Source organism: Pseudophryne corroboree, chromosome 12 (genome assembly GCF_028390025.1).
Source record: "Pseudophryne corroboree isolate aPseCor3 chromosome 12, aPseCor3.hap2, whole genome shotgun sequence".
NCBI classification, from domain to species: domain Eukaryota; kingdom Metazoa; phylum Chordata; class Amphibia; order Anura; family Myobatrachidae; genus Pseudophryne; species Pseudophryne corroboree.
Genome location: NC_086455.1, coordinates 7,675,701 through 7,687,795, shown reverse-complemented (window position 1 = coordinate 7,687,795; position 12,095 = coordinate 7,675,701).

The following is a 12,095-nucleotide window of genomic DNA, read 5'->3' as shown; positions in this document are numbered from 1 at the left end:
TTCCGTATGGCCGAGGCAACCTACTTACTCCCTTACGCTAACGCGGGAATTCGCATGTGTGTACTGAAAATCTGCACGCCTGCATGTGGAATCGTCATCAGCGCACGTCATTAGTATCTGAGTTCAGTAAACGCAGAAAATGTGGGGCGTCAACAGACTGACCAGTCCGTACGCAAATGGTTTATTGCCTGATCCAGCGCATGAGAAGTCGCCGTCTTATTCCTTTGGCGCATGCTGAAATCAGCGCGAGGCCCGCAAAGCCCACTTGCGCCACGACTCAGAATCAGACCCACGGATCACACTGATACAAACATCCGTGTAAATAGAACGTAGCAGCCATTGTGATCCCAGCTTTCAGCACAGACCAGTAATGACCATGACACATTAACCAGCATTCCGTGGCCTGGTCCTGTAACTAGGTGCTTAATCGATGTAGACGGCCCCCCGCAGCCGCCGCAGAGGGATCCTTGTACTTTTCCACATAAAAGCTTGGCCAATATTTAACCTGTGAGGAATTTGGCTTTGCCCAGCGGTGGCTCAGTCCTGAGCGTCCGACATCACCCCCCCCCCCCTTCCTCCCCAGGAGGTAATGTGGATATAGACACACACAGGGGATGGAGACACCAAGGCGGAGGGGAAGGGATCATTTTACTAGCAAACAAATAGCGGCATGCATTGCATCAGGTGTACTCCTGCTGGGCACTGTGGTTCTATGGCTGACCCAGCAGCGCCTGGAATTGCAGCATGGGTCTTGCGATATTGCTCGCAGCCCCCTGTCGGCCGTAGCGTGTTTGGGGGAAGGGGGGTGCGGCACCCACCACCGTTCTTCAAGCGTCATCATTAGTATAAGGACTTACATCTGCCCCTCGCTGGGTGCAAAAGGTCCGGCTGCTTGACAGAGACTGCGCAAGTGCGCAGCCGCCGATGATTTCTGTAGGCGCGATGACATCACTGGGGCAGGCAGAGAATACCTAAGCACCAGCGCTGGATTGTGATCGCTTGTCCCTCTGCAGAAACGCAGTTTCATAAATCTAATTTTCTTTTATGCATTATGATGTCATTTGTTATCAAACGTCAGCGGCACTCGTCAGCGACTGAGGCCACCAATCAGCAGTTACCTGTATAGTGCAAGTTAGGCAATAAAAGTAAATATCCGATTGGTCGATATGGATAAAAGCACATTTGCACTGTTAGTAAATTGTACAGTATCATTTACAGAGTGCATTTCAGTCACATATATTTGTTTCTGCATCGGCGGCAGATTGCGTCAAACACTAAAAGGCCAATGTTTGTCACTCATAGTACACAGCGCAGAGTTTGCATTAGGCGACAGCAGTAGCAGAACGTGACGGCACACTCGTGGGTGTTACTGTGTCTCAGGGAACCATAACCAGTCACTGGTGTGGGGGCCCTATCCGCTCTGCTGACCACGTCCGCCTACACGACTCTAGCTGAGAACGGTTCGGGTCACCGGGCAGCTACTGCCCCTGGTGCATTCACTAGAACCCTGTGCTATACAATTACCAGTCGGGGTGTGCGTATGAGATTCTGCGGAGGGGGAGTCAGGGTTGGGGGGACCTCGGGCCCCCCCACACCTGTAGATTCAGTCATGCAGATAAACAATGATAGGAATGTAAAGAATGCCAGTCTTGGAGGGGGCAATGTCCGGGTCACAATACCAAGTGAGGACTCTCAGGTGTGTACGTCACCTGTGTGACCAGGAATGTGTTTTCCTCATCACAAATACAGGCCCGGGGCAAGACAGAGGGGGAGGGGGGGGGGGAGCATTATAATATGCGAGGGGGGAGGGTTCCCTATCAATACCTGCGATATCATAATATCCGACCGGTTTACACGCGACCAGGGGCAAGGCCACTCGTTCGCATGATCGTTTAAAATGATCATTCAAGATTATGGTGGAGGCATGGACTGACCGCCCAGAGGAGGCGGTAATCCATATGAATTGTGTATCACTGACAGGAAAATGCTGTCTGTGTGTGGTTACGTAATTACTAAGGCCCTGAGTCTGCTATTTAGTCAGCTGCCGGCAGCTCACGGCCTCCCTCGGCCCGTAATGTGAGGCAGATAATGGCTGTTTATGTGGCACAGCGCTGGGCTCACATGTCCGGCCTTGCTGAGCATTGTGTGTCTCTTACAGTAGGACACTGGAGTGCCGGCGGTGGCTGCTGCAGGAAATTGCTCCTTTTGTTGTAGCAGCTAAGTGCCCACAGAGTCACACAGCCCACACATCTGCAGAGAGGCACGCCACGGTGTGCTGCTCTGCACGAGGGGGCCATGGCACTGCCTTATGTCAGTGCTGCAGAGTGGTGTGTGTGAGGGATCCGGGGGGATAAGTGTACACACTGGAACAATCGCATCACCTGCAGGGTACACAGAGGGGGGGTGGGACAGAGATCAGGGCCAGTCTGAGTCGTGCCGACAGGCTGGTGCCATGAAACACAGCTGGGCACTGCCGCACACAGACTCTGGTGCTAGGCCCCTGTCCTGCTGCTCCCCAACACGTTGGCCCGTTGTCAGTAAATTCTATCCCACGTCAGTAAATAAAAAAATATATCTATATATATAGTTATGGAAAATAATAATAATAATTGGTAAAAAAAAAAAAAAATGACACGCTTCTGAAAGTAACAAAATTTGCACTCCTCTCACCCATCCTCGTACCTACACACTCAGGGGCACCTTACACTGAATGAGGGGTACACTGTGTTCCACAGGGAATACATCGGGGTGTAGAGTTGGATCTTGATCCAGAGGCACCAACAGGCTAAAGCAGGGATGGGGAACCTTCAGCCCATACTTGCCTACCTGACCCTCTCCATGAGGAGAAAATGCTCTGTTCCTGGACTTTCCTGGTAATGTAGGATTGCCATCACCTGTGGTGAAACTCCTTTCTTATCAATTAACTAGCTCACCACAGGTGATGGCAATCATACATTACCAGGAAAGTCCAGGAACAGAGCATTTCTCCCTCATGGAGAGGGTCAGGTAGGCAAGTATGATGCTTCGGCCTTCTTGCTGTTGTTGAACTACACATACCAGCATACCTTGCTACAGCTTTGCTATTTGGCCATGCTAAAACTGCTGCAGGGCATGCTGGGATGTGTAGTGCAACAACAGCTGGAGGGCCGAAGGTTCCCCATCCCTGGGCTAAAGGTAGATGCTAGAATCAAGTGGGCTAAGGGACCTTTTCCGTAAGGGGGAGGAGTTACGACGCAAGGGGGAGGAGCTAGACCAGCGGGAAAGTTCCTCTACTATCCACGCCACCAACTATTACCTTTAGTAATTAGGTGGTGAGCGGAGCGGAGCGAGCCACCGTGCCCGAAGCGTGGCGAGCGAAGCGAGCCCGCGAGGGTACTTTTCGGGTACCCTGTTCGCCCGTAGCTCCTCCCCCTGGTGACGTAGCTCCTCCCCTCAATACGTCACAAGGTCCCTTCAGCCCCTCCGATATAGAACCAACCCTGGGCTAAAGCTTTTAGTGTTCCCAGGATGCATTGCATGGCCTCCTCTATAACCCCGCCTCCGGACACTGGAGCCCAGTTTGTAAGTTGGTGCCTGCGGAGCAGGTCACTTAACAGGAGGGGCAGCGCTAGGCAGCACTGAAAAGAGCTTTTGTTAAGAAGATTCTTCAAGGGCTGCAGCACTTTTATGTCCTAATGACATACTGTGCTGCGGCTCCAAAAAATCCCCAGCAGCGCCGCATACCCCGCTGGCCGAGTTCCCGGGTTCTTGTGGCGGAGGCGCTCCGGTTTCCAGGCACACACCGCTGGCGCTCTCCAGGATCGCGTGGCTGCTTCTATGGGAGAAGGTAAGAGGGTCCCCCAGGTGGGACCCGCTGAAATCGCGTTTCTGTCGCGGTCTTAGAAGATGGACCGTGATGCTGGTGTGGACACTGTGGCTGTGCAGGGACCCCACTATATCCAAAAGGGCAGGGAGCACAGGTCGGATTTCACAAAAATCCTTTTAACAAGGCTCCACAGTACCCGGTGGTGAGGACCAGCATAGAGGATAAGGTGCTTGACCTGTAGCCCCTCCCCCAGCTCCGGGCACCTTCAACTGCTGGTGTTCCCGCCCTGCAGCTGCTTCTCACTCTCCCTCACTCCCTGCAGGGCTATGTCTTCTTTGTAAATCCGCCTGCCTCATTAGCTCTGTGCATTTACAGACATCCAGTATCTACTGTGCATTGAGATATATATATATATATATATATATATATATATATATATATATATAGTTTTACTAGTCCAGTGCAGTTTTATTGTTTGTCTGAAATAATTTCTGCATTGTACCTGTGACTGAGTGTGCCTGTAGCTGCTGTGTGTATTTCATTCTCATGTATCACACTTATTGCTATCACTGTATTCTGTACCCTGGGGGGCTAGGTGCGTGAGGGCCTCATATATAGTACTACATAGTATAAACTGTTTTGTGTGTTTTACTGTGTATTTCAGTCACCTCGTACTGCTTTAATTCTCTGTCTGTGTCCTGTATTTACTGTCACATAACACAGGGGGTTATATGCAGGTATTGTGTTTGGCTATATTGTACTGTTACGCTCTACAACTACATTCCCTATGATGTCTGCCACACAGGGTGGGAAATCCGTGGACGCTTCTGCATCATGCATACATAAATCATCAAGGCCGCACTGGAAGCCGCATAGCAATGACGGAAGTGTCAAAAATCCTTTGTTGGGCGGAACGCCATCTGCCAGCAATATCGGTGGTGTTCATTTCCGGAGTCCTCAACTGAAAAGCGGATTTCCTCAGTCATCAGGACGTGCACGCTGGAGAGTGGAGTCTTCATCAGGAAGTCTTTCAACTCCTTGTGGACAAGTGGGGCCTACCAGATGTAGACCTGATGGCTTCTCGACACAATCACAAGATTCCGGTCATCGGATCAAGGACAAGGGATCCTCAAGCAGCATTCGTGGATGCTCTAGCGATTCCATGGAACTTTCGGCTGCCATACGTGTTCCCTCCAGTGTCACTCCTGCCCAGGGTACTACGGAAGTTCAAGCAAAAAGGAGGAATACTACTTCTAGTTGCTCCAGCATGGCCCAGACGACATTGGTTCTCAGACCTGCAGGGTCTATCGATCGAGCTTACTATTCTACTTCCTCAACGCCCAGACCTCCTCGCTCAGGGCCCTTGTGTCTACCTGAACCTGGCCAGACTGACATTGATGGCATGGCTCTTGAAGCTTCACTTCTGAGGGCCAAAGGATTCTCCGTTATCCAATCTATGTTGAAGGCCCACAAACCAGCTTCTGCACAAATTTATTACAGGGTCTGGAATTCTTACTTCACCTGGTGTGCTGCTAAGAATTATGATGCATACAATTTCAGAACTTCCAGACTTTTGGCTTTTCCTACAACAAGGCCTAGACTTAGGCCTTCGTCTAGCCTCCCTCAAGGTTCATATTTCTGCCTTGTCGGTGCGGTTTCAGAGGAAGTTTGCGTCTATTCCTGATGTTCATACTTTCACTCAAGGCATTTTACGGATTCAGCCTCCCTATGTCCCTCCTGTGGCTCCATGGGATCTGTCTGTTGTCTTGAATGTCCTCCAAGAGTCTCCATTTGAACCTCTTGAGTCTGTGGACCTTAAATATCTTATGCTTAAGGTCATGTTTCTGCTGGCTATTGCCTCTGCTAGGAGGGTGTCGGACTTAGGAGCTTTGTTCTGTCGTCCGCCCTTTCTGATCTTTCACCGTGACCGTGCAGTTATTCAAACTCTCCCTGGTTATTTGCCTAAGGTGGTGTCATATTTTCACCTTAACCAAGAGATCGTGGTACCGGCTTTTATCTCTTCTGGTTTGTCCTCCAAAGAGCGGTCTTTGGATGTGGTACGGGCTCTCCGTATTTACGTGGAGAGGACTGCCTCTCTCAGGAGGTCCGATACCCGTTCTGTACTTTTTGGTTTTCACAAACGTGGCTGTCACAACTGAGGGCCTGAGCTGACGGGAGGCAGCCTCAGTTGTAGGGGCTGAGATGTACCGGAACCTGGGAGGTTGTATCAGACCCCTGGACATGTAAGTAACATGAATAATAACTGCCCGAAGGCGTGACCACGACAACTTGGATAAAAGTCAATGATGTTTATTATGACAACTCCGCAACACAGCAGCAGTAAAAGAAAACGTAAAAGTCAGCAAAGAATAAATACAGTTCCTGGGTACTACAGGATGGCAGGAGCCACAGGGCACTGGTAGTGTGAGATAGTTCTTATGATCTTCTAGATGGAAAGTCCTTACCAGGCCCGACTGTAGCAATGGAGATAACCCAGGATTGTGCCAGCTGGTGTTCCAGGAAAAGCTGGGTTGCTGAAGATAAAACAGCTGCTGTGGATACTGGCTGGAACCAGACTGTTGTTAGCACGGAGTGGATACTGGCTGGAACCAGTTAAATAATAAATGAACTTGGGAGCGATGAAATATGAACTGAAATGTAGAACTTGAGAGCGGAGAAATAATAATACCGGTGGAGAGTGGTAAAGTGTAGAAAGGACACCGGCCCTTTAAGGGAAGCTGTACTCAGCTGGAAGCTGAGCTGGAAGCAGGTAATGTTGTAGCTGGAAACAGATGAATCCACAATGGATTGGAGAGTCAGGCTACACCGCAGGTGGAATGCTGGTGCGGGTCTCTATGGTGGAAGTCTTGAGACAGGAGCTGGAACCTGGAAGACAATCACAGGAGAGAGACAAACAGGAACTAGGTTTGACAACCAAAGCACTGACGCCTTCCTTGCTCAGGCACAGTGTATTTATACCTGCAGCAAGGAAGGGATTGGCTAGGCAATTATGCAGATTAACAATACTGACAACAGATTGGAGGAAATGATCAGCTGACAGAATCCAAGATGGCTGCGCCCATGCAGACACTTGGAGGGAAGTTTGGTTTGTAATCCATGTGGTAATGAAAACAGTAATGGCGGCGCCGGCCACTGGAGACAGGAGACGCCAGGCTGACAAGTGCACATCCAACCACGCGGACACAGCGGAGGCCGCGGCTGACGTAATCGCCACTCTGACACTCTGCATGCAGAAGCTCAGGGACGGCGGCGGAGGCCGCGGGAGACGCCATGCCAGATGTAATAAGGCGTTACTGTGACAGCGTCTCAGAGAGACAGGAGAGGATGCAGGAATGTGAACATTAGGATAACAGATGGGATCCGGTCCTGGAGCGCTGAGCCAGCCTTAGGAGGCATCTGATGGGTAAGAAATGGCGTCCAGATACCCGGATCGTGACAGTGGCTGGCCTACGAATAAGCAAACCTTGGCCAGATGGATTAGAATGGTGATTGCACAAGCTTATGCACATGCTGGTCTTCCAGCTCCTGCTGCTATCAAAGCCCATTCTACTCGGTCTGTTGGACCTTCTTGGGCGGCCCTCCGAGACGCGTCCGCTGAACAATTGTGCAAGGCGCCTACGTGGTCCTCAGTGAACACATTCATCAGGTTCTATGCTTTTGATACTTCCGCCTCCTAGGATGCTTCCTTTGGACGCCAGGTTCTTGTACCCGCTACAGTGCGTCCCCTCCCATGAGGAACTGCTTTAGGACACCCCCAATGTATTCCCTGTGGAACACAGTGTACCACGTGTTTGTTCATATGTTTGTAAATCCAGTCATAAGGACACAGAGACATGTGAGTTCACTGCTGTGCTGTTTATTCCATCACCAACTCCAGGCACACTGCACACTGGACCACCCACTTCCCAGCATCCCCCTGGCCCCAGGGACCATCAATGAAGATTCAGGATTACACATATTAGTAAGGGAGTGTCTACAAATATTAAGCATTCTAATACACTAACATCGCATCCTCTTTTCTTTAAAGATAAGCCCTGTACGCTTCAATGCAACAATTAACAACGTCATATTAAGAACATCACCTAACACGTTTCAATTAGTCTCTCAGGTCTGCGTATTTCCCTTTTGGGTCTTTCATACACAGTTTGTGTTTCATCGACCATGTTGGACCTTTCTAGAATCGTGGTTTGTTCACCATTATCAGGATCATCATACATGTCAGATGAAGGGTATTCTTCAGTCATGTTGTCTTCATTATGGTTAGGTTGAGATCTTAAATCCACCCGATTTCTTCTTACTTCCGTTCCACGCTCTGTACGTATAGTATAAGATCTTGGTGCTACTTGTGCTTGCACAATACCTTTCTGCACCTAAATACCTTTCTCGTGATCTCTGAGACGGACTTGGTCACCCGATTTTAGATCAGATAAGCTTTTTGCTCGCCTGTCATGGAACAGTTTCTGTTTCGCCTGTTGACGTTCCTTACTCAGTCTGACCAACGCTGAGTTATGTGTATTAAGCAGTTCATCATGTATCGGGAGATTAGTTCTAATCCTCCTTCCCATCAGCATTTGTGCAGGAGAAAGTCCATTCTGTAAAGGTGTACTGCGGTAGATTAAAAGACTTTTGTAGAAATCTTCTTTACCTTCTTGAGCTTTTTTTCATGAGACTCTTTACCGTTTTTACTGAACTTTCCACCAACCCATTTGAGCGTGGATAGTGGGGACTTGACGTAGTATGGACAAATTCCCACTCATCAGCAAATTGTCTAAATTCAGCACTGGAAAACTGAGGACCATTGTCAGTGAACACTTCCATAGTAACACCGTGCCTTGCAAAGATTGACTTCATGCAATTGATTACGGCTTTACTAGTAGTTGTATGTAGTGTCTTCACCTCAGGGTAGTTAGAGTAATAATCAGTCACGACAATGTACGTTTTCCCATTACAATCAAACAAATCTGTGCCAACTTTCTGGTACGGTCTCTCTGGCACTGCGTGAGGACTCAGTGGCTCGACTTGTTGTTTCGGTCTATACGTACGACATAATTCACATGTAGCTGTAGTCTGTGCTATGTCTTGGTTCATTCTTGGCCAATACATAGCTTCACGCGCTCTCCGCTTACATTTTTCTTCTCCTAAGTGGCCTTCATGTATATTGCACAGCATAGTTTTTCTTAGTCATGCAGGTATTACAAACCTATTGCCTTTGTAAATAATACCATCGACAACTGTAAGGTCACTGCGGTACATCCAATAATCATGGATAGACAGCGGGCACGCATGTTTTTCTGCTGGCCAACCTTTCAGAACGATATCTTTCAACACTTTCATTGTGTCATCTATCTCAGTTTCTTTCCTAATCTGTTCTTGTCTTGCAAGAGACACTGGTAGAGAAGCTATGATCAAATTAACATAGGCTTCTATCTCTTCATCCATCAGACTTTTGGAACCTTCACTTTTGTCCACAGCACGACAAAGTGTATCAGCAATGTACATGTATTTGCCGGTACAGTACAGCAAGTGTACATCATATTTCTGTAGTCTGATAAGCATTCGTTGAATTCTCATGGGACAGTCATGCAATGATTTAGTCATGATAGTTACCAATGGCTTGTGGTCAGTTTCCACTGTAAATGTTTGACCATACAAAAACTGATGAAATCGCTCCCATGCATATGTGATCGCTAGAAGTTATTTTTCTATCTGAGCATACCTTGTTTCAGCACTTGTCAGTGCTCTTGATGCATAGATTACTGGTTGCCATGTATCCTCATGTTCTTGTAACAGCACTGAGCCTAGGCCAAATTGCGAAGCATCTGCTGAAATTCTTATTCTTTTCGCAGGATCAAAGAATTTTAGCACTGGTTGCTCTGCAATGATCTGTTTCAAGTTTTGCCAACTTTCTTCTTGTTCATGTGACCACATCCACTCGTTACCTTTGTCCAACAACCATCTAAGAGAGGCTGTTCGTTCAGAGAGTTGAGAAATAAACTTTCCTAAGTAAGTAATCATTCCTAGGAATCTTCTGACGTCGTCTTTGTTGTTAGGTTGTTCCATGTTCACTATGGCTGATATTTTCCTTGGGTCTGGTTTTACACCTTGATCCGAGACCACGTCGCCCATAAAGGTAAGTGTATTCACGGCAAATTCACATTTGTCCTTGTTTAGCTTTAGATTCACTTTCTTGACAAGTTCCATTACTTGTCTCAATCTAGAATCATGTTCTTCCTTTGTCGATCCCCAGACAATAATGTCATCCATCATTGTTTCAACACCTGGAATATGTTCAAAAATCATGTGTATCTTTTTGTGATATACTTCTGGGGCAGACAATATTCCATATGGTAGTCGAATAAATCTGTATCGACCTTCTGGTGTATTAAATGTACAAAGCTTTGAGCTGGCCTCATCTAGCTTCATTTGCCAGAATCCTGAAGATGCGTCCAATTTACTGAACCATTTTGCTCCCGCAAATTGCGACATGATTTCATCTCTGGTTGGTAGTTTGAAATGTTCTCGTGTAATAGCTTTGTTTAAATCTCTGGGGTCTAGACATATTCTGAGTTGTCCATTTTTCTTTTCAACAATTACTAAGTAGCTTACCCATTCAGTATGCTCATCAACTTTCTGTATCACACCCAAGGCTTCCATGCGATTTAACTCTTGTTTCAGTTTTTCTCTCAGCGCAAACTGCACTTTTCTACAGGGGTGTATCACTGAAGAAACTTGCGTGTCTATATTTTTTTTATGCTCTTCAGGAAAACAACCTAGACCTTCAAACAAGTCTCTGTATTCTGTAAACATCGATTTGCAGTCATCTTTTACTTGTGATGTCACCATAAAAAATTTCTTTAGCAAGCTTAGTTTCTCACAGGAATTTAATCCTAGAATCGGTTGCACATTTTTATCCACATTCAGTAGAGATGTTTTAAACTATTGTCCCTTATATCAGTGTCACTAAGCATGTACCTTTCACAGGAATTTCCTCCCCAGTATACCCTTTCACTTTATATATTTCCCTTTTTGCAGGTACTATATACCCAGACGGACAAGTATATTAAATAATGATAGACTTATAATGTTTATATATGTCCGTTTGTGCATATAATTTCAGGCGCGATATAAACAAAACTAATTAGCCTTATAGAATATTACTTAAAAAAGAAAATTTCTTTACTGAAAACTGGTCACTATAAAGGTTATAGACCTATAGGCCGCTCCCACATAGTACTCTGAAATTGTACCAGAATAAAATTATACCATGATCCTGTTGAGCATATATACATATTTATCTCTCTGAGAGCGCTTTTGTCTTTTAACCATTTATTATACAATAAAATACAATTAACTTTGCATTAATCAATTATCATAAAATTACATAAAAACACCAAGGGGCTACTTTGAAACACTATAGTGTACTATAATTCCAAGACTACAGATAGTATCCTTTCATTCATACTTAACAATCATTGCTTTCCATCTATAGCCAGCTGTTGCTTAGATGGAAAAAGATACTTTGAATCCTTTTAATTTCCACTGCTGTAACTTGAAGTATTAAAAGTCCAGATTTAACAGATAGAAAGTCTCTTCAGTGAATTATTTGTATGAATAAGTATGGTTATACCATGTATTCCAAAATATGTAGTTGTTCCTAGATTCTGTTTTTAAAAAGCAGTGCCCGGCTGCGGCAGCACGCCGCTGGATAGACCTTTTGCTGGAGTCGCTTATTTTCCGGAACCAGTCACCTTTTTATTCCCCGGCCGGGGTCAGCAGTGTGTTTGTATGGGTGGCGGTGCCCGGCTGCAGCTACACGCCGCCGAGCCTCTTCTCGTTAGGTGCCGCTCGGCTCTTTCTCTCGCTGGAATTAGTACTCAGTGTTTCTGCAGCGGTTGAGAGGTGAAGACAGCATCCCAGGTGTGCAGGTGTTTCAAAGCCCAAATAGTGGATTATCCTTAACCTTAACGCGTTTCTCCGTTATGTCCTTTTAACGGTTTCCTTAGAAGTTTTTTTTTTTTTCCACACTGTGATCAGCTTGTGTCTCTATCGGACACACATAGCTGATCACTCTGCCGGGTCCCCGCTCAGCTCTCTCTGCCAGGGGCAGAGAAAGCTGGGCAAAAGGGTGCACATCGCAGTGCTGCCCTGTGATCTCACCAGCCTGAGCTGGAGATATTATCACAGGGCACACTGCGGTACTTTTTCACATTTTTTTCTTAGTAAATTTAGCCACATTACATTTCCCATTATAAGTATGCGGAATGCGATG